Here is a 21,832-nt window from a genome sequence, read left to right on the forward strand (position 1 = left end):
GGTGGCTGAGGAGGATGAAAACCTGGGTCCCTTGATATTCACCTCCCTGCATGTTCTAGTTTTCTCCAGTTCACGAGCAGGAAAGTGAGGCTGGTGCCTCATCCTCCCAAGTGCACGTAAATCCTTTTAATCTATTATAAATACTCCCAGAGAAGAATGAGAGTCTAACTTCCCTGATGCAGCCTTAATTCTTCAGGAGCTGCTAATGTCACTGCTATATAAAATGTAATAAATTTTCTAGTTTAAAAATAGTGCTTCATCATTACCAAATGCATTATGAAACTCTTATTAACATCTGCATGGCACATAATAATGGTAATATTTATAGAATACTTACTAAATGCCAGACACCGTACCTAGTGCTGTACATAGTTTACACTATTAAATGCTCACAAAATCCATAAGGTCAGTGTTATTATTTTCCTCATTTGACATTTGAAGACATGGAAACTTAGAAGGGTCAAGTAATTTGGTGACAGTCAACAACTAGTGAGAATCACAGTTAGATTCAGGCGGTCCTAGTGGAGAGCCGACACTTACTCAACATGCTACTTAAAGTTTTACTGGGTGCCAGGCTCAAAGCTTAGACTCACTCTTTCTTCTGTGAAGCAAAATCTACACAAAAATTTTTAAATGATACTTTATAGGTATTCACAAAACTGCAGGAAGCAGAAGAGAATGGGAGAGACCTGAGCTATTAACTGAGTTCTTCTCCATTTCATTCATGCCCTCAGCTCCCCAGTCACCATGCTTTGGCAAGAAGTCTAGAGATGATTAAATAACTTATCCAAGGTTGCCTACCCAGAGCCCCGTCTCTTGACTCTCAGGCTGAAGGACCCTCCACTATATACCTCAAGCACTGATAATAATTAAGCTTTATCCCTGCAAAAACCCAAATGGTAGATTATGTTTCTAGAATTGTTTTCTTTTGAAAGTAACATATTTTTAAAGTTCTAGTAACCTTCTTTTTAGAAAGGTTTGTCAATGAAATACTTAATTGATGGGGTCATGACTTTCCCACATACCTGAATATGATTATAATTTTAATTTTAGGTCTTGACTTGCAATGAAAAAGAATAGACTGATTTATTTCTTTTTTTTTTTCCTCCCCAAAACTACGATTTTATAAACCTTGTCAAGGCTCTAAATGGTATTATTGTGTCAAGAAAGAGAAAATTTATGACAGAGCTACTGGGATGACACTTGGATATGAGATTTAATTTTTTAAAAAAAGAAAAGATTTGATTAAAAATCTTCTCTCCATAACATTTAACAAGTTGGCACTGAATCTTTGCAGCATTTAAAACTGGAGTCCCGCAGTGCAGTACCTAGGGTGTGTGGGTCATGGAGTCTAACTCTTTTCATTAAGGGTTCATCAGACAGTTGTTCAAGTTAAACCCATTTTCAGGGCATCTGGGTCATGCAATATGACATGGCCAGTAGAATAACTACGAATGTGGATGATAACTATGGGATATGATGATAACTAACCTTCCAAACTTAACCCTTGTATTTTTTCTTTGTTTTTTTTTTTTTTTTTTTTTTTTTTGCATCTCCTACATTTCTTAGCATGTTCCAATCCAATCCACACAGTAGGCTAAGTATTCAATATTTAGCGAAGATATTTTGTGCTTCTTTGGAGAGAAAGCAAGGTGGGTAAGGTACCAAGCACCTACTAACGTCAACATAGTGGAGACAATTAATTGTCCTCTAAAACCCACTCACTTCTTCATTCAAAGTAATAAAGTTTAAGGTCACACTTGCCTGCCAATTTACCAAGAACATTTCTCAACAGTCCTTAAGGGTAGAGGTGGATAGAAGATTTAATTAAAGCCAAAGAGGGGTTGCATACAAATGATGTTTGTAATTTCTGGGTGATTTTCAACTTAAAATACTAGCCTACAGCACCTGGTCTTCCTGGGTGGTCTCCCATCCAAGTACTAACCAGGCCCAGCCCTGCTTAGCTTCCGAGATCAGACAAGATTGGGCTTGTTCAGGGTAGCATGGCCCTAGACTATTAATTGCATTTTAAACAATTAGAATCTTTCATAATTAGAATGTTTAAATAGGTTATTCCAATATTTTAAAAAATATTTAAAATTTTAATGTATTTTTGAAATGTTTTCCTCTCAGCTGATAGTCACTAAGTGGAAAAAATTGTACACAATCTCATTTATCAAAATCACTGTTAAAAATTTAATTAAATATGAATTTGAATCTAGCTTGTTTGGGATAATTATTAGCTCAATTATTTTAAAAATCTAGTGATTCACAGATTCTGGACTCATAATAACAGTGGTCTACCTTTAAAAACCAATCATTCTTGATTCTCATCTGCATTAACAATATTTTTCTCTTGCTTGAAATGTTCAAATAATGTTAAGATCAATTAGGTGACAAAGCCAGATATGATTCAAGAAATTTATTTGGTAACACACTAACAAAAATTCATTACAATAGCTTGTAAAAATCCAATAAAGTTTAAAATGCAAATGTAAACAACCTAGTAAGTTGGAAAAAACACAGAACTGAGGATCTGAAAATCTGAGTTCTAGTCCTGACTGTCATAAATTACCTGAGTGCTTTTGGAAAAAAAATTCTAACTCCTATGGGTTGCATTTTTAATATCTATCTAATAATGAAGTAAACTATGAATGTGTAAATAAATTGGTATATTCACTGTCTTTTAAAAAATATATAGTTTTTTTAGAAAGAGATAGTTATAGTATTGTTTTATAAATGGTAAAAATGTTTATAACTTAATATATATATATACACATAAATAATTTATCAATATGTTTGTCTAATTTTAATCATGTGGAAAGATTGTTAGAAAGATTATTACCAAATATTTACCATAGTTATTTCCAAGTAATGGATATTTTGGTTTTATTTTCTTCATGTTTGCTTACTTTTTTTCTTTTTTTTTTTTTAGGAGGAAAGGAGGGATGTTTCTATATTAGATATTTTGCACTTAGATATTTTACACTGACCATGTGGGTTTTGTTTTTACTAAAACAAAAGTTTTATTAAGAAAGTGAAAGGTTTATCAACTGTACAAAAATAATTTAATATTTAAAAAAATAATTCTTGACAGAAAAAATCTAACTACTATAGACAGTGAACTCACAATACAATATATGTATGACATGCTGTTGAACTATACACTTGAAACTTATTGAACTTTGTGATCAATATCACCCCAATAATTTTTAATAAAAAAGTTTAAAATACAAATAATGACAAAGGATTATAACAAAAAAAGGGAAGTTTCTTGCTTCTTCTCCTCCTATTGGTTCCCCTTATAATGGTCTACTACTTCTACCTTTTTTAGGACTGACCACTTTTAAATCCTTTAACATTCTTCTAGTATTCACCTGTATTTCTATCTCTTGGTTCACCTATTTTTAAGCATTATTCGTAGTCATTCATTCAATAGAGGAGTATTTTACCTGGCTCATTTCCATTCTCACCACTTTATCCTCCCCAAAATAGGGACCAATTTTTGGTTAAAATCTTATTTGGGTCTATTCCCACAATGTGAGACATTCCAAGAGACTGTCATTCCTACCCTAACAAGAAAACCTAGACGATCCACAGAACCTATAACATTTTTTAAACCCATCTGAGAGCTGATGTCTCAAAGCAACCAGATAAACTAAATGAAAAGGAGACAAGGCCCTCCAAAAAGAAATGAGGCACAGGAAATATTCATACTGAGTAGCAAGAGAAGGTAGACATAAAAATAGGTGAGAAGAAAAGAACTGAAATTTTAATAAATTCTTAAAGATTGCAGGCTAGTGGGACAGTTTAGAATTTCTGTGAGTCTCAGATTCAGAGGGAGTCCATGTCCACTCTCCAGCTCTCTGCCACTAGATGGGCAAGACATTGTGTGTTTGCAGTTCTCTGTAATTTATGACATGCGCGCGCACGCGCGCACACACACACACACACACACACACACACACAATCAAGACAACCAGGCTCAGTGTCATCCCATATTTTGAATATATCACACAAGGAATTAAAAATCCTAGAATAAAAGTGCAAAAAGTTTAATGAGAAAAGCTGAAAGTCATGCATAAAACAATGGGAAATTTTAGACAAACCATGAGAAAAAAATCAAACAAATGAAAAACATGGCATCAGAGATAAAGAATCAGATGGGCTCATCATCAGATGGTGAACAACAAAGAACAGAATCAGTGAACTTGAGGATATGTCAAGAATTATCCAAACCGTAACACAGAAAGAAAAAGTTTGAAAACAAAAAATAGTATCAAAGAGCTATGAAACAATATTGCAAATTCTAACACGTTTACCTGAAGTTCCAAAAGAGAAAGGGATAGAGTATTAACAGAAAAAATATTTGAAGATATAATAACCATTTTTTCCATGAAAGACAATGAAAGACAAAAGCAACAATTCTAAAAACCTCAAAAAGAAAAAATCTAAAGCAGGATAAATACAAAAATATACATACCTAGGCCTATCGCAATTACCTAAGTAAGAAATAATACCTATTTTACATAGAATATTTCCTATAAGAGAGGGAAAGGAAATATATACTAACATTTTAAAATCCATAATTTTCCTGATTTCAAATCCAGATTAAGACATCGCAAGAATGGGTATACAGTTACAGTTGTTTAAGATGCGTAATTTCCAGTGATCTGTTACTTAGCATAGTGCCTATCGTTAATAACAAGGTATCACATACTTAATTTTGTGAAGAAGGTACATCTCGTGTTAAATGTTCTACCATTTGAAAAAAAGGAGGAATGCAAGGAAACTTTTAGAGGTGAAAGATATGTTTATTACCTGGAATGTAGTAATGGTTACGTAAATGTATACATTTGCGCAGACTCACCAAATTATATGTATTAATTGCATGCAGTTTTTTTTGTATACCAATTTTATCTCAGTAAGTCTGGAGGGAATGACATCACATGAAAAGAAAACCTCAGACCAATATTAATTGATTTGAGACATCTAAGTCCTTAGAGTGTTGTGTGGTATGTAATAGGTTCTTAATATTATCATTTTTCTTGAATCTAGAAATTGTCTCTTTTATTTTTATTTAATTTCTTTAAATATCTAACCCAGTCTTTGCATTAAAAAAAAAAAAAACTTTTCTGGGCTCTGAGGACAAATAAACTTATTTCTTTTTAGTTCTCCCTCCATTATTTGGTTTGATTTTTGGTTGGTATTTGGCGTGATTTTTAGTAGGCTTCTATTTTATATTTTTTTCACATAGGTGGACATTTTTACAAATATCTCTTATGTTAATTGCAAAATGAAATGTGTACTTATATTCTTATTATCATTTTAGTTTTGGGTGATTTCCAAGAAAACAAGAGGGAGTGGACACCTTCATTGACTCTAAAAATGTTTTTGTTCAATCACTGCATTAACAGAAAAAAAGGGAGCATTAAAAATCTTTCACAATTCTACCATGATGTTAATACATAGCAATAATAGTATAAGTCTAGTTTTACTAAAGGTTTTTTTTTTGTCATTTGTATGTAAATGCAGCACTGATTTTGAAGTGCCACTCACAAATCAACAGAGCCCTTATTTGTACTTCTCAGACATTAATATCCTCCAACCCACATCATGATGAAAAGATAAAGTTACTGACATGGCTCCAAGCTCTTTATTATAACTATTTTATAATGCAAAAAAAATGAATATATTCTTTAAGCCCCACTTGATCATTATTCTGAATCCCAGTACCTTGTTATTGTCTTCAGACATCACGCTGCTATGATTTTATGTATTTAATGTGTGCCCTTTAAAGTCTCTTTCATGATAGATAGATGATAGATGATGATAGGTAGATAGATGATAGATAGATTAGATAGATAATAGATAGATGATATATCTATGAACGATATCTATGTGATATATAGTATTGCATTGAGGATTATAATAATTCCTCCTTCCCGTAATTGTTTCTGCAAACTGATTTCTCACTCAGCAATATGTATTTTTAATGTATCCATTTGTCTGCATATTTGTACTCCATAAACCATAGCATGTGACTGAATGGATGTGTAAAAAATTCAGATAGCCACTATATTTTATCATCACTATTTTATTTTGCCAACAAATTGATGGATTAAAAAATCTTAGCCCATGTCCATTGAGAGAATATTTCCAATAGCAGAAGGCTGGAAAATATGAAAGGGTAAACCAAACCAAAAGAAATAAAATGTCACTTTAAAAGAGAGAGAAAAGAAAAGGATAGGACAAGGATGGAAATTTGACCTCTATAATACCTCCTGCTTTATAGTTTGACCTGGTAACAATAAAAAGATGTTTTATAAATTTTTTAAATTAAAAATGTAAAACAAACAAATGAATCTAACTGAGTATCAAATTGGGGTATGACCACACAGAGAATTTTTTTAAGTGACTCTGAAAAACATATTTTGACTACTCATTCCTTGCAGGACATATCGTGGGGTAGAAAGAACTGCAAAAAAGATCTTTCAACAGTTTTTTGGAATTGACTTTGGTATTATTTTTTTTGGAATTATTGCACATATTTTGCGGAATTAGACATTTAAGAAATTGTTTTAGACTAGGTTTCTAGAAAGCTTAAGGCAAAAAAATTGGACTAAACATTTTATCTGGGAGTGCAATCCTAGGAAAACGTGAGAACATGGAGAAAAGGGAACCCTTGTAAATGATTTGTGGGAATTTAAACGGGTACAGCCACCATGAAAAACAGTATGGAGTTTCCTCAAGAAATTAAAAATAGAATTTCCATATGGTCCAGCAATACCACTTCTGGGTATATACCCAAGAGAGATGAAATCACTATCTCAAAGATATCTGCACCTCCATGTTCATTGAAGCATTATTCACAATAGCCAAGATATGTAAATAAGTGTTCATGAATGGATGACTGGATAAAAGTAAACTATCCAGAACAGGATCCCTTCCGCTTTGTCATGTTCACCCTTTTCTTGGCGTAAGAATGATGGCCCCAACTATAGTACCTAAGTAGGAAGCCCTTCTTTCTTCCCAATGTTTCCCCACATCCTTCAGAGTATTTCTTGAGTATAACAGCCCCCATACAAATCCTGTATAACATTTATATGCATAAATACTCATATAAATAATTGTACATTTATTTAATGCCATTTCCTCTAGAAATATATGCTCCATAACTTAACATTCCTTATATCTTTCACTATTATACATGCAATTTTCTGATGCAATATTTGGAACGAGATAGGTGCACAAATGATAAGAGTTGTCTGACTGAATGAATATAAGCAAATCTCTTTCTAAACGTGTTTTACCGTTGTTACCATCGTTTTTGCAAATAGAGACTAATATAGATTCTACATGTAGGTCTATCTAAAATGATTCAATAGCCTCTTTCTTGTTAATATAATAATGGAGAATCGAACAAAACTTTCTAAGATCTGCATACCATGGTTTTGGGCCAATTGTTAATACTAATTACGAACCAAGTATAAAATTATTTGTAAATTATAATAAAAATGAAAACAACAAAGTTGCCAATGGTTTGGATTCCAATCCTGGCTATGGTGCCGGCTGTATGGCGTAGGGTGAATTACTTAACCTTATTAAGTCTCATTTTTCTGAACTATAAGACGGAAACAGTAATATCTATACATATCTCTCAGAGTTATGATGAGAATCAAATGATAAAAGTATGTAAGATACCTAATCAACATATAAGATTAGTGACTACAAACATAGGCCAAGTCTTGCTAGTTCACTGCCCTCAAGTGAATGAAGAACTGAACAAATTAAATCATAGAGTAGGTTATAGATAGTTATTTTAGAGAACACAATTTTAACTTACATCCTGGCCATCAACCTCCAGTTTACAGCAATTTTAAGATACTACAGTTTTCACAGACAGCTGTAGTGTAGAGATTCAGCAAAGCAACCTATATCATTGCAAGAGGAACAATTCATAGGAAGCTAAGGTTTTTAAAGCATCTAAAATCTCGATGTTGTTTTTCTCTCAAACCTGAAAAGAAAAACACAGTTAACATGTCTTTAGCAAAGTTGACCACCAACTGAAAGTTTTTAACAATTTCTGAGGAATTTTTTTTTCAGAGAAAGATTATCAGGGAAGTGTCCTAGTACCATACTGCCTGCTTCCTGATTAGAAGGCCATTATGAATGAGAAAACATTTAAAAATGGAATTTCAATTTAATTTAAAAGGAAATTACCATTTCTAGGTGGCAGATTGAAAAATACGTGTGTGGATTTATTCTTATCAGAGACACCTCTAAAATAAGAATGAGAGTCTAGTTCTAAAATGGAAGAAGTAAGAAACCAATCGCCAACGCCTCCTCTTCAGCAGAGACAGAGACAAAGAGATTGAAGAGAGACAGAGAATGGAAATCAGAAATATATGTTGCATTGAAAATGACACTGGATCTGTAACTCCAAATCACAATATATGGGGAATCACTGACAAACTCAGTAAAGGAAAAACTAGGATGTGGGAAGATGTCAAAAAAGACAAGACAACTGTGAGGCAGATCTCAGACAAAGGTGACAGCCAAATTGCCTAAAGTGTTACCTACGATCACTCAGTGGCAAATACTACAGGCTGGCTCACTTAGCAACCACTCCGGCCCACTTTGCCTTCCTGTAACGTAGAAGACAGAGAGCGAAGTACTCGATCTCTCACCAATCAGAAGAAATATAAAATGATGAAAAGAAGGGGACAGGAGCATTGATCGACAAAGGCTTATTGAAGCTTAGAAATCTGAAATTATGTTGAAGTGGTTAATGGTTTCAAGAAGAGAGGAGACGAAATGCTGGATGAGCCCGCTAAATGGCGGGATGGGGCTGCTGCTCTTCCCTGGACAAAGAGACAAAACTTAACAGAAGCTAGGAGGAGTAAATACAGGGCCTGGCCACCCTGCAGATCATTCACTGATGTCTGTCTCCTGGACGGCTTTGCCTGTCGACCCACCTTCACTTCCCACACAGACAGGAAACAAAGGCTGTCATCGTAGGTTTGGGACCCAGAGCAGAGTCCTCACGTTAATGTCCAACAACCCTCTTGGTCACACTGAGAAAATTCTGGTCATCCTGAAGGCCTACCCGTATTTGCAGAGTTCAAAATCAGTCTATGGTACACAGACCTAGCTATACAAAAGCAAAGGTGGCCCGGACTGGCCACAGACATTCAACCAGGTCATCGTTCCTAAATACAGGACAAACGATGATCAACAACAGACATAAGAAGAAAACCAGAGGCATGAAAGAAAAGGCCCAAGATAAATAAATAAATGACTGTACCTAAGGGAAATGGGTGAATCAAGGAATAGAATAAATTAAATAGAAAATTATAAAAACAAACCGTAGTAAATATACACAACATATATGTGTTTTACTATAGTTAATTTACCTTTTTAATGTAATTTACTATATTTAATGTAATACATATAAAGTATATACAGAGATATACTTTTTTCTCATTAAAATTTAATAACATGAACTCTGTAACAAAACCGTCTGTGTTTTTAATCTAAGCTCCACCACTTACTAGGTATTCATAAAACAATACAGTGATTTAAAATACTAATCTCATTTAATTGTTGCAAAGATTAGTATGTTCCCCTATGTATGCATCTCAAGTTCTGTTTAAGACTGGTTTATTACCATAACATTTATGGCACCTTCTAGGGCAGAAACAAAATGGCAAAGAGCATGGGGGAAAATGAGAGAAGACATAAACAACATAAAGGATTGTAGACAAGGTCCACCATCTAGTTAATGAGATAAATTCTGTCAGCTGGCAGAATTTAGGAGCCAGAGGTGAGAGCAAAGTTGGAAGGAAGGTTGGGTTTCCGATATTTTCAGCTTTCTTGTAACAGTACCAGGTGTCAATAGAACAAGACATCCAGAGTTTTGTGTTTGTTTGTTTGTTTTTAATTAACAGATAACTAATAGAAAGCTTGCAAATAATAAAACTATCAGAACTCGAGAGAAAGGTAGAGTGATGGGTGGTGAAGACTCTTCTTTCATTTGAAGGAGTTGGAAGACCGAGAATTTATAGCGTAAACACAATGAATGTAGAGTAGGTAACCTCCCCCCAAAACTAAAATAGGAATGGCTAAAATGAGTAGCCACTGGTTAGTGGAATCAGGCAGGGAAGAATGAGGTGGGAAACTGGCTTTTCGTTACTAGCTCCTCTGTATTCATTCCTTAATTGTTTTTTCTTGGGTGTCTAATATTTGATATAAAGTGTTATAAAAGAGAAAGGGACCTGTAACTATAAACTTTTGATGGCCAAGTGTTGGCCTTTTTTCTTTTTCACCATAATAGTTTTCTTTCTGATCTTGAGAATGCATCTTTAAGTGGCTGATTTCCACTTTTTCTCCCAATGCTAGCGTTAAAATAGTAAGTGATTCTGTGGGTGAAGAATAAATCATTCGGGGGCTGAGACACTGAAATGAAATGATTAAATCACTAGGGAAACGTTGTGGTTCTAATTTAGGTTCTAATATAAAGGAATGTCCAAACTTTAAAATCACGTGAATTTTTAAAATTTTTTTGTAGATTTTGCTGAATTAATTACAAAGTTTTGCTCTTGATTGGTTAAGTGATTTTATGTTGTTTTTATCTTCTTTTTCATCTGCATATTATGTGTAAATGAGAAGGCATTAATATTTGAGTAGATACAAATAAAAATATTCATAATTACAAAATAACACGTTAACATTAAAATAACACTTAGATGCCCCTTCTATTTACCACATAACTTCCTGAAAAACTTATTCTCTCAATTCTCGCTTTTATTTCTCTCCAGATACCCTCCTCCTTAATATTCTTTAATCCTAAAGGTTTCCAGTAAGCTATTCTTTCTTTAGTTCCTTCTCTGTTTTTCGGCCACGATGGGACACAACTGACCAGCCCCTGCTTCCTCATCCATCTCCTCTTAGGGCATCCAGCCCAATTCAACTCTTGGGACAGAATTACTCACAGTGCACAGTCACAGTGATTCACTCCTTTCCTCAAGTTTTGGATCACTGCTGGACCACGCCACTGCCAACAAACAGTTCCAGATCTTTCCAGATTTTAAGTTCCTCAAATATTCAAATTTGCTTCTTTCCAGTACGGTGACTAGCATAATACTGGGTAAAAAATAGTTTCATAAGATATGATCTTTTTATTTTAAACTTTAAGGTTCAGTTCTCCAGAATCCTCACCCAATCCTCCAAGCAAATGCGATAACCTCTATTTTTGTGTTACTATTTTTTTTCCTTTAGACTTATTTTATTTTACTTTATTTTATGAAACTTTTCTCGGTAACATAAATATTTTCAAAACATGATGCTTTGAGGTATATATAATGTATGTTGATTATTTTTCAAAACATCAAACAAACCAATATGCAAATGCAAGTCCAAAACACCAGAACAGAAAAATCATTTTATAGTATTCCAAACGCTTTTATTTGTAATGCATACCCTTATCAGGTTTGCAAAGCGTTTGAGTTGACTCACAATAAAATACTTATATTTGACAATGGTATTTAAAATGAAGTAGGTTTTGTAAAGTCTTACATTTCAGACCTATCTAATTTGTATTCTTTTGACAAAAGTAAGCTTTGGCTTCTTGTTTTTATCTTGGAAATAATATGATTAAATGATTATTTTAGGAAAACTAGTCTTTTGGGGTTAAAACACCTGTCTATGTATTTCTAACTAGTATATCAAGGAGTTTCAACCTGGAGTCTAAATAATACATTTGTTTAATAAAAGAATTTCCAGTAACTGGTCTCTAATTGTGTCATAGTCATCTCACCTTTTTCACTGTGTACTTTAATATGAAGGCCACAATACTAGGCAATAGAGTCTATCTCAGGTAGGAGTCTTTTACACGATTCTGGCAGCGAAAGGAACCACAACCAGGATGTGGCTCAGCCAGGAAGCACAGAGTGACAAGCTGCCATACCTGAAAGTTCCTGACAGCATGAGCCACACCGCCAAATTTTCCAAGGTCATTAACAGAAACAAGGTGAAAATAGGACTGCAGAGGGGTGCCATTATCACTCATAATTACCCATTTTAGATGCTTGAATCATCCATGCATTACAGCATGGAAATTATGAGTCTGAATTAAGGATTTCTCTTGAGGGGAGTGAAGATAATGAAGTCTTTGTTGAATATAAACTAAAACCAATTAGCTCTTCAACACTGCTGCACAGATTATAAATTCTACCGATGTCATTTGAACTAGTAAAACTAAAAAGAAAAAAAAAAGCACCGTAAACTTATTTATTAACATTAAAACAAGTCAGTCATAGGACAAACGGGCCACCTTAACATTTAATAGCACATTGAATAATAAATCTCTTATTCACATTTGTGTTCTGTTGATGCAGGAAGCAAACCACTAATAATCAGATCTCCAATAACCACTCCAAAGCTTCATAAAGATTCCCCTTCCACTATATGAGCTCTTCACAAAAGGGAAGTAGGAGTCTCTAAATTTTTATAAGGGATAATTGTTGAGTGTCTGCCCAACTTAAGAGATGTTTCCTACTTTGGTGGAACTACTGTCCCCAATTTGTCTTAGTTGGCAAGGTTTTTGTGGGGATACAAAGGCAAAGCTGGTGGCCTTGGGCCAGTGGTGGGCTCAGAGATAGAAATGTGACCTAGTATAGCCAGAAAAGAGGGAATACATGGATTTCCATGGAAATTATCCAAAAAGACTGCTCAGCTGGACCTCTGGATGGAGTGGAATCAAGGCAGCTGTAGTCTCTTTGTGACCCTAAGTTCAGAACCTTATTGGCAATGGAGACAATATGGAAAAAGCAGAGTTGATGATGGAGAGAAGCATGTTCTGAAGCCAAACATACTCCTAGATTTCTCAGTTACATGAATCGATGCATTTTCCTTTCTGTTTGATTCAGTTTGGATTGGTTTTGCTGTCACTTGTATGAGAAAATATTTTAATTGAAACAGGATTCGATACAACTGAAGATGCCTGGCAAACATTACCTCCACTTTTTTTATTTATAGGGTACCTATTATACATTGGCATGGTTCTTGATCATGGGATCTCATAGCCCAGTTAGAGAAAGGCACACACCATTGGAATAAACAGCAACACAAGCCAATGTGGGGCAAATGCTAAATGAAACGTGGCAGCAATGTAGTGAGAGCCAGTGGTACAGGAAAGTAGGACATGGTGCCGGTGATACACCAGCACCCTTCACCATCACAGATGCTAAGGTTAGCAAGCCTGACTGTAATGTTTATTTCTATAATCCTTGGGATTTTGTGCTTGTTCTATTTGGGGTATAAATAGATCAACAATTAACTCCCACATTGCATATGCATAAAAATCTAACAATATCACCAGTCATAATCTAAATCCTCTCAACTCATCTAAAACTTCTAAAAATAACCAAAAGCAAAGAAAAAGCAGAGGAAAAAATGACATCCAGTAAGGACTGGGGTTCCACTTCCTCAAATGCCACCAAAATTTTAAGAGGGAAGATAATTTCTTATAACTTTTTATTGTGAAGTAGTCATAGATTCGAAGGAAGTTGCACACACTAAAGAACGTATAGAGAGATACCATGTCCCTCAGTCTCCAATAACGACAATATCTTGTACAACTAGACTTCAGTGTCAAAACCAGGAAATTGACATCGGATTTGATTAGCATTGCGTGCATGTACTCGTGTGTGTATGTGTGTGTGTGCGCGCGCACGCGCGTGTTGCTGCCTGCAAGTTCATCATCCGTGTAGACAGGAGACACACAACCATTCCATCACAAGTTTCCCTCGTGCTGATCCTCCTCTCACCTTCAATCTCTGGCAACCACCGATCTGGTTTCCATTGTCAGTTTTTTTTTTTTCCTCACTTGGGCAATTGGAAAGTAATATTTTAAAATTATTTTTAAAACAAAATAAAATGGCAATGGACCAAGAGATAGAGAACGAAGGGCAGACAGTGGGAGGATACGTGAAATGAAAAAAATGTAAAAATAAAAAGAAAATATGTTATTGACAAATTTAATCAGATGTGAATACCACAAATCTGTCCATCATCACAAAGACTTGACTGAAGTAAAATAAAACGTTAATAATCCAATCAGTTAACACTCAATAGACTCATTGATAGCATGCTTGTATGCAGCTCTCAAGAATACCGTACAGTGTCAGGTATGAATTATGTTTTTTCTTAACACTGCAATGAACATGCACCACAATGAGAATAAACAAAAACATATTATTTTAAAGATACATAACACTTAGGTAACTAAAATTTCATAAAATGAGACTATTGCAATTTTATCCATTTAAGAATTCCGTACATATGGAAGCACACAGCACGTAACCATCTGAGGCTGACTTTTTTTTTTTCGGTGTAACTTCCAGAGACTCATCCACGTTGTCACACGTGCTATTGGTTCAATTATCCCTCCTGAACAGCATTCCAGGCTATGGATGCACCTCAGTCTATTCAATCATTCACTCACTGAAGGACACTCGGGTTGCCTTCAGTTAGGGGCCATTATGAATAAAGCTGCTCTAAACCTTTATATGCATTTCGTGCATCTTCTTTGTGTGTATTCTTGTGAGAAAATACATTTTTATTTTTCTGATATCAAGAAAGAGCGCAACTGAAGAATAACTTTTAAAAGTAAAACGATCCATCACCTCCCACATCCCAAGGACTTTGCTGCTCCCTGCCTCTGACATTCTCGGGCTTCAAAAGGCAATGCTATCACTGGTCTCTTTAAATTCTTCGGATCCAACCACCAAACCTTGGCTGAGCTGAGTCGGGTAGCCTGTTTTTCTGATTTTGAACTCAGTGTATTAAACATTTTACGAACTCGCTGTCTGGAAACAGATTCGAAGCTGGGAGTGGAATCATCAGATCTTTCTCACACAGAAGAGTTTCATGTGCCGGCCAAGCTCACTTTAGTGGTGGGAAACAGATTCGTGTTTGACTAGCTAGTAAATAGTTCATAACGGTGCAGGCAGGGAAGGTATTTTTGAGATGTCTCATCCAAACCACCATCTAAGATTTGAATTCTCAACATAATATAAGCCAGATACCTAGGAACCTCAGTCCTCCTTTGTCCTGTGTTACGACATCTCTGGAAAATCATGTTTATGAGGAGAGGGCCGAGGAGCTGAGCTGCGATTCAACTACTGAACCACCATTTTCTGTCTATGTTGTATCAATCCTTTTTATTGTCCCAGTGAGAGACAAAAAGTCTCACTTGCATCCTAGGGGAAACATATCCAATAGTTCAAAGGAGGAATAAAACTGTATTCCTGAAGTGCGTGCACATAGAGAGTCCACTGACTTTATTAGCAAGGCAAAGATCATCTCTGTCAATCCTGTGTCTGCACGTAAAGGCATACACAGCAGGGCCCTGGGTGAAGGCCAATATCGTGGTCCTTGCAAATTCAGGCACAGCTGCCCAAAGTCCCAAATCATGCAGAATGCTAGATGGAACAGGAGAAAACATAGAGTCGGCCATTTCCTTCACGAAGGAGGAGTAAACACTTAGAAATTCAAGCCCGGTGATAAATGCAGGTGATTCACACTGGTGACCAGGGCAGAGGAGAACAGCCCTGCTGCAGATTAGACAGGGTTCCATGCAGTGTGTTCAGACACACAGGAACGGATATACACGGTGCTTCGGTAGTGTGGAGAAAGGCACGACCTTGAGCTCAGCGGCTGAAGTCTTCCTGGAGGCTGTGAAATGGGAGATGAGCAGGAAATACCCAGGTGGGGGAGAAAATGGGACGGGGCAGAAACATCCCAGGCAGAGGGAGTAGAAGGTAGGAAGGACATCTCAAGGAAGTGGCTTTCTGGCCATTGCAAGTACACAGTCTCCAGCAGCTCTGTGCAGTGTGTGAGAAGATCAGGACGAAGGTGGGAGGAAAACAGAGAGCAGAGGGAAAGCACGGCCGGACGAGCTGGGAGAGGCGGGGGAAGGAGCGCCCTTGCTAACCTCAGTGGAACTGTCACCCGAGAAACGGGATGTGTTTTGGTTCTTGCTGTTTTATTGTCTTTGTTTTTGTTTTGTTTTGACCATTTCCCTTAAATATGTCTCGACTGTTTTTTTTTTTTAATGAAACATATTTATTGAAAAAAAAATCCAAACAAGAAACTCTGCACGCACTTCCACAGCCCCTGTTCGTGGCCCTCCCCGCCTCCACAGCGCATCTTCCCTCTGACCTCACTCTGTCTCCCTCGGCCCAGGCCGGGCCCTTCACCCCTCAGGATGAATATTTCCTTTCTGTGCACTCCTGAAGCATTTTACACATTGTTATGCATTAACATAAATCTAATATTATATTAATAACAGTAATCATCTTTATTAGGGTACTGAAATGAATATTATTCAATTAATTGTCGATGATGGTTATTGTGATAATATAATAATTAAATTATTTAATTAACGATATTAATATTACACACAATATCAGACAGTATAATGAATTTTGGTGTTTTTGCTTTCACTGGTAAGCTGAGATCTTAAAAAGAGACTATGTATGTATCAATTCCAGATCTCTGTTCAATTATTCATTGATTTCTTCATTTAATAAATGTGTATCAAGAGCCTACTGTGTGCCCAGTGATGGGCTCAGCTCAGGGGATGTATCAGCGGACACGCAGTCAACACTCCCTGTCATCTTAGAGTCTACATTATAAGAAGCACACAGCTGGTAACTGGAAGTCTGGAAATGGGTCTTGATTTTCAGAAAAGGAATCAAGAAGGACTTCTAGTTGTCCACCACTGCCACGAGGGGCTGGTTTGATAAACTTCAAGTCTACACACCAGCTTCCTGTTCAGTCTTTACAAAGGCACAAAGGTGTTTTAAGAGCCAACAGGCTCCCTCATAAGGGAATGGTTCCCCACCCCTCTGCTCTTCCCTCGGGAGGACGGGGGTCTCCACCTCCAACGTGGGTATGGAGTGCGCTAAGCTAGGCAGTGGGAGATAGCAATGCACATTTCTCTTCAGTTGTGTACTGCCCCTGCCCCCCAGGAACAACGAGCCTACACCCCTCAACATAGATCCTGAAAAGTGAAAGCCAATCAAAGTTCTGTGGACCCTCTTGAGCAACCATTTCGCTAGTGAGCAGCTCTTTTTACGGGGGGCCTGGAACAAAGGGAGTTATGGTGTCCGCTAACCTGGAGTCTTCACATTCATTTCTATTCTAGTCCTCAGTTTGGTGCATGGTCCCACCCACTGATCTCTCTTTTTACCTACACAGTAATTTATTTTCCTAGGCCTTATTGCCATTCTCTGCCACTAAGTCTTGTCAAGAGTCCGCGGATTTGTCTCAGTCAGCCTCTTAAGTTTTAGAGTCTTCTGTTAGAGTTTGGGAGCTCACCCCTTCACTCCAGGCTCCTGAATCCTTGTGCATTTTAATGCGACCCCTCCCTAGAGTTCCGTATTGTACTAGGAAGGGTGGCCTTTGTTCATACCTGAAGCAGTGGGTGTCAGCTTCCCTCATCCTTACGCAGGAGAGGGTACCTGAAATATTCTGGTTTCAAATACAGCTTCTCCAAGTTAAATCGCCTTCTAGATCTCCAGACATAGGAGTAGATAAAATAAATGTCTTTTTCTTCGAAGTCCACCTCATCATACACCTTACTACAATTTTCAACCAGTGTTTTCTGAACATGTTTAATGATAAACACCTGAGGCACTTTAAAGCAGGTTCCCAGGCTCTTTTGTATCTAGAAGGTGGCTGAGGAAGTCCACATCAGACCATACGTCCCATGCTTTTTAGCAGATCCCCAAGTGATAATTATCATTTCATTTTGGGAAACAGCACCATAACCAGTCATGTGCTGGGTATTGATTTAAATTTTCTAATGAAGATTAAAATGGAGAATGTTTATGTGGAGTGTAAGTGAATCTAAAACATTTAAGATTTCAGATATCTCTTCAAGATACTGATTTCATTTTCTTTGGGTATATACCCAGAGGTGGGATTCATATGGTAGAGAATCACAATTCCTTGACAAACCTCCATACTGTTTGCTATAATAGCTGTACAATATATATTCCCACCAACAGTGTATAACGGTTTTCTTTTCTCTACAGCCTCTCCAATACTGATCTATTGTCTTTTTGATAATAGTCTTACAGGTGTGAGGTATATTTCACTGTGGTTTTGATTTGGGTTTCCCTGATGATTAGTGATGTTGAGTATTTTTTCATTTGTTGGCTGTTTGAATGTATTTGAGATTTATCTATTCAAGTCCATTGTCCATTTTTAAATCAGGTTATTTGTTTTCTAGTTATTCAGTTGTTTAAGTTCCTTCTATATTTTGGATATTAACACCTTATCAGATATATATGGTTTGCAAATAATTTCTTTGATTCTATAGGTTGTCTCTCATTACTCTGTTGATTATTTCCTTCTTTGTGTAGAAGATTTTTAATTGGATGTAGTCCCATTCGTTTAGTGAAGAGAAATTTTATAAAATGTTTCCTAATTCTTCAGCTTTTAAAGTAGCAGTCCAGTAGCAAGTGCAAGGGGTTTATATTTAGGAAAACCTTGATTGTTTTGTACGACCTTAACCAAATGTAAACATTTTCTCACACATTTATTGGATAATACTCTATGCCAAACGCTTGCCTTCAAGTGTTCATGGTTCAGTAGAAGAGGTGGGAAGAAAGCAAATATCACTGTGAAGTGTTCTCAGTGCTGGAATGGAAGCTTTTGATGGGGTTAGGATGCTCACAGGGCAATTTTCTCAGACTTTGGAGATCAAGGAAGGCTTCTGGGAAGAAGCGATGTCTCTGCTGATTTACAGGCTCTCCTGAGCCTCATTTTTCTCATTCTGTAAAAGCTTTACTCTACAGAGTTGTGCAGATAAAGTAAATTAAGCTAGCATATCATTGGCACTCAACAAGTATTAAACAACCCCCTTTCCTTTTTGGTTAAGGAATCCTAAAAACCATCAAGGAAAAGGAATAGAGAGAACCTAACATGGAGAGAAGCTTCTCCAAGTATAATGATGTATAAAGCAATAGTTATTAATATGCCTTAAACTTTCATTCTAAATGTAAAACGAAATCTCCCCAGGTTATTATTACCTCCTGCATTTGATCTTTATTTAATCATACATTGTTTCAGAGCAAGAATTGTCCCTCTTGTGTTCTCTACAGTGCCTTGCCCTGTACCCAATATGCAGTTGGATGGGACTAAGCAAATTTTATTTAAATTAAATTCACACACACACACACACACACACACACACACACGGAGAGTCCCTATTTTGCAAGTCATGTATAATCATTAATCCAATCAAGAACCCTGTGAAGAGGTTATATCCCTTCCATTTAATTATCTAGGGTTTATAATCCACAGTCAAAGAAATCCGGAGATAGGCGCCCTCTTGTTGGCCTAATCAGCAGCTAATAAAGATTTAAATAAGGCTTCCTGGTTTCCTTTTAACAGAGACACCAGGCCATTTGTCCAGTTGAAAGCTAATTTATTAAGAAATATTATTTAAAGGTCTTAACAATTTTTATTCTCCTCTGATGGACACATATTCAGAGGTAGACCTTAGATTGCTTAACATAAACAATATTAAAATTTGCATCCTGTAAAACAAGAATAGATTTTATAGTTTCCAGAAAAAAAGTCCTTTTGATGAAATAAAGAAAAGCCACATTCTATATATAATTAGGTTGATTATTTTTAAACTTTTGAAATAACTAAAAATTTTAGGTAATTGGAGGTTTTTGTCTTTTGTATTTTTGTTTTTTGATTGTTTTTTTCTAGCTTTTATGCTGTGACAATATTTGTAAGATATTCCTTTGGGGACAAAAGATCATGTTTTGTGATATATTTTAAAAAATTTTTGCTGAGTTCATTATAAAATGAAATATAACTAGGATAAGCTGAAGCACACAGTAGACTTGCAATGCACTGAATGCTAATGATTACTGAAAATTAGCTAATAGAGGCCGACAGACTCTAAGGGTGACCTTGTGATAGCTATGTATCTGTATCTATATCTATATCTATATCTATATCTATATCTATATCTAACTTATATCTATCATCTATATCTAACTATATCTATATCTATTATTTATTCATCCTGCCAATACAGAGTTCTACAAATTAAAAAATATTTTTGAAGTTTCCAAATTTTAAAAAATCCATATTTTTAGCTTCTCTTGTGAAATAGGTATTTGGCAACCAGTAGAAATAGGTAGGCGGGGCATTCACTTTTGGCTGGAGCTGAGTGGCGCCTACCCTTTTTAGAACGGGTATATGAGAGGGCAGGAAACACCATCTTCCTTCCTTCATTTACTTTTCCTTCTTGCCCCGAAGGCAATGTGAATTTGGAACACCAGCTCTATCTTAACACTCTCGTGTTGCAGAAAAGAAAATATATCCAGAGTAAACAGAGCAAATTAGTTCTATGGCCCTGATTATGCTGCAGAGTACACAACCTCAAAAGCTCAGCCTGCTGCATGCCATAATAAGCATTTGTTTCATTCGTGAGCCTGGGGGGCAGCTGGGTTCAGCTGATCTAAGGCCGGGTTCCTCTGGGGTGGTTTGGCTCTGCTCCACATGTCCCTCGTTCTCCTCTACCACCAGCAGATTAGCTGGACAGCTTCTTCTCATGGCGAGGAGAGAAACAGACAGGGTAAGGGGAACACACAAGCCTTCTCAATGTCTAGGCTCATACGTAGCACACCTTTGTGTCTATCTCCTTCAAGTGGGCAAAGCAAGTCATGTGGCTGAGCTGAAATCAAGGAATGGAGGAAAGTATGCTTCCTCTTTAATAGGGGAACTTCAAAACTCACAGCATAGATGTGAGCAGGGGTAAAGTTAAATAACTAAATCCTGTAACCCAACCTACCACTGAAGAGGTATTTAATCACCCATGGCACTCAACCTCCATCAAGCCCGACTTCATTTATTCACCTTTCATCTCTGTCCTGGAGCTGTGTCATTTGGAGACATCTGGTCTAATCTTACAACACAGACAAGGAAACTTGTGTAGAGCCCTGAGAAGACCCTCAGTGTTCTTTGCTTTTCAGTTTAATGATGAAGCACTATCATAATATTTGTGTGAAATAAAATAATCGCTCATAGATTTTGCCGGTAGAATTCTAGACTTTAAAGGGCTTCATTGAAGCTTAGAAAGCAATACAGAACTGGACTACAAATCACTCAAAGGATGAGTCCTAAGTTCTCAAAACAATCTGTTCCTTAATAATTCTCAGCATCTAATTGCTCCTCATATAATATAATAATACAGAAATAAGGCACTAGAGACCTCCATTAGGGAAGCAAGAGAATTCTACAATTTAGGCAGTGTTATTTACTTTAGGTTGGAATGTCCCAGCAAGCTTCCATTTACTTTCAGAACTGTATTTTCCCTGTTCTCTGTTTCTAAGACTTAATACTTGGAAACAAAACAAAACAAAACAAAACTATAGTCTAAAAGCTAATAAACCATTGAATCTTTAGCGAATGGAGAAAAGAAAAAACAAACCTTAGTAAATGAATTTTAACGTGCTAATTTGAAATTTCATCCATGATTTACCATTGGGATTCTTAAATCCTTTGTAAGGGAAGCTCCAGCCAAACAAATAGCTCATTTTCCTCTTCTGTACTGAGAGGCCTCCCAAGGCCCTGCCTTCTCTCCTAGCCTGCAGAGTCGGTGAGTAGTACACCAAATACACCAATCTGAGGGACCCCAGAGATCTGATTTCTGAGCCAGCCCCAGCTCCTAGTGCCTTCCTCAGACCCAACCTTTCTAACTCTAGCTTCCCAGAGGCACTGTTGTCACTCAGGCCAA

At 36.4% G+C, this 21,832-nt stretch overlaps 1 pseudogene; it reads right to left on the reverse strand.

Moving 5' to 3' along the window:
• Positions 1-1,896: 1,896 nt before the first annotated feature.
• Positions 1,897-2,015, reverse strand: LOC118614477 (annotated as a pseudogene).
• Positions 2,016-21,832: the final 19,817 nt, after the last annotated feature.

This window comes from Rousettus aegyptiacus, unplaced genomic scaffold (assembly GCF_014176215.1).
Source record: "Rousettus aegyptiacus isolate mRouAeg1 unplaced genomic scaffold, mRouAeg1.p scaffold_m13_p_2, whole genome shotgun sequence".
NCBI lineage: Eukaryota > Metazoa > Chordata > Mammalia > Chiroptera > Pteropodidae > Rousettus > Rousettus aegyptiacus.